Consider the following 2,377-nt stretch of genomic DNA (forward strand, 5'->3'; position numbering starts at 1 on the left):
GTGAAGGAAGCCAGGGAACTGAGGAGGTGGGATGAGAGGAGAGGGAACTGTGGACCTGAGGGGTAACCAATGAAAGAACAGCAAGGAAGCCATTGTCACTCTATCACAGAGTATATGGAGAGAGTAAGATATAAGAAGACTAGAAATGTAGGGAGGGGGCAGGTTTGAAGGGATTTAAAAGCTAAATACAGTATTTTATTTTATTTTATTTTTTAAGATAGACCAACCATTTTATTTTCCTCTGACTGGTTCAGGAATGTTGATGGGCAGATAGTTCTTTACATGGGCTTTGGAGGGGGTCTGGGGGCAGCACCCGCGGGTCTGAATCGGGGTGGGGGTGTCCGATCCTTTCGTGCCTCCCGGGAGCGATTCCTCACTACCTTGCTGTGGATCGCGCAGCTCACACAGTAATGTAGCTTCACGTACAGTTTGGGCAGCACATAGGAGTGGAAGACGCTGGCCTCGGAGATGTCCCTGATGGCCGCGGTTTCCACGATGTTGCGGATGACGAACTTCTTGATGTCCTTGTCCTTGGGCACGCAGCGGGCGCAGTTGGTGCAGCGGTTGGGCTGCACGTGGCCGCGGCCCTTCTTGGCGCGTCCGTTGTTCCTTCTCTTCTTGGTCATCTTGGAAGCCAAGAACCGGAAAAGGCTAAATACGGTATTTTATATTTGATCCTGAGGACAATAGGGAACCACTGGAATTTGTTGTTGTTGTTATTGTTTATCCTTTGTTCTTAAAGAGGACGGTGACATCAGGAAGGTGATGCCATGACTTGCAAGTGAATTGGACTTAAGTGAGGCAAGACTGTGCAAAGGCACCAGCCTCACTTTATCCTCCAGAGCCATCTGGGTCAAGTGGCAATATATTGATCAGGATGACTAGAGATGGCCCCCACTAGAATTTATTGAATAGAAGGATGATATGATCAGATCATCACTTTAGGTAGACCACTTTGATAGCTGAGTGGTGGATGCACTACAGTAGAGAGAGATTTGAGGGAGGGAGATCAATCAGTATTCTTCTGCAATAGTCTAAGCATGAGGGGATGAGGGCTTCGACTAGGGTGATGACAGTGTCAGAGTACAGTAGACTTATATGAGAGTATGGCAGCAGATTGGACATAGGGAGACAGGAGAGAGGCAGAGACAGAGAGAGAGAGAGAGAGAGAGAGAGAGAGAGAGAGAGAGAGAGAGAGAGAGAGAGAGAGAGAGAAGACATAAGGATGACATCTAGGTTGAAAGAAAGTCTGGGAAACTGGAAGCATGGTGGTTACAATGTCAGTAATAGGGAAGGAGGTAATGGATTCTGCCCATTGTCTTAGGACCAACTGACCTGCAGTCAGAACATCATCACCAGAAAGTTGATCATAAAATTATGCTTTTTTTTCTTCAGTCATAGCAACTCACAACTATTTTCTAAGTTGTGAAGGGTTTGTGATATCGGCCAATGGAGGTACGAACCAGATTGATGAAATCAAGATCCTTGACAAATGGAAGTAAGGTTACCTCTCCTAAAGTTCTGGAACTTACTGTCTGAGCCAGCCCTTCCTGGGCTGACCCTATCTTAGGTTCATTCTGAGAATATTTTGAAAAGGAAATTTAAGAGTGAGGACTGAAAACATAGAAAAGCAGTATATTATAGTAGATAGCACAATGGACTTGGATTCAGGAAGTCTTGGGTTCAAATACCATCTCAGAGATTTCCTGACTGTGTGGCTCTGAGCAAATAATTTACCACCCTGAGACTCTGCTGTAAAAAGGGATCATAGTTCCTTCTACCTCCCAGGGTTGTTGTGAGATGTAAGGGAAAAATGTATGTAAGGCACTTTGGCAACCTCAAAGGACTCTTTAAATGTCAGTTGTTATTATTATAAAGGCATCATGGTGCAGGCTAATGTAGCTTTTCTTTTATCAACCCAGAATTAGTTCCTTGGAAGGAAGGAGAAGCTCTTGGTGGGGTGAGAGAGTTTTTGTGCCTCTCTCACACAACCATTACTGATGGTACCTGGAGAGTAGAACCAGAAGCAATGAATGGGTAGAACATGAAATTTAAGCTTGATGTCAGAAAAACCTTCTTGGCAGTCAGAGCTATCCCGAAGTAGAATGGACCACTGCAGATAATGGATTCTCCCTTTTTGGAGGTAGCTGAGCTCTGCTGGAATAAATGATCACTTGTCAAGTATGTCAGGAATTCCCTTTTGAGTATGAGTTGACTGAGATGGTCCTTCCCAAATCTGAAACTCTATGATCTGTCATCCTGATTCAGTTAGGCTACAACTTATTAGTGGAACAACTGACAGACAACTCAAGAATAAGTCAAAATTTCCAAAGCTCCAGATCAACTTAGGAGAAACTATGTAAGTCACCAAACCCAT

General features: G+C 44.5%; 1 pseudogene; it reads right to left on the reverse strand.

Moving 5' to 3' along the window:
- Positions 1-209: 209 nt before the first annotated feature.
- LOC140501122 (small ribosomal subunit protein eS26 pseudogene) lies at positions 210-662 on the reverse strand (annotated as a pseudogene).
- Positions 663-2,377: the final 1,715 nt, after the last annotated feature.

Source organism: Notamacropus eugenii, chromosome 4 (assembly GCF_028372415.1).
Source record: "Notamacropus eugenii isolate mMacEug1 chromosome 4, mMacEug1.pri_v2, whole genome shotgun sequence".
Classification (NCBI taxonomy): domain Eukaryota; kingdom Metazoa; phylum Chordata; class Mammalia; order Diprotodontia; family Macropodidae; genus Notamacropus; species Notamacropus eugenii.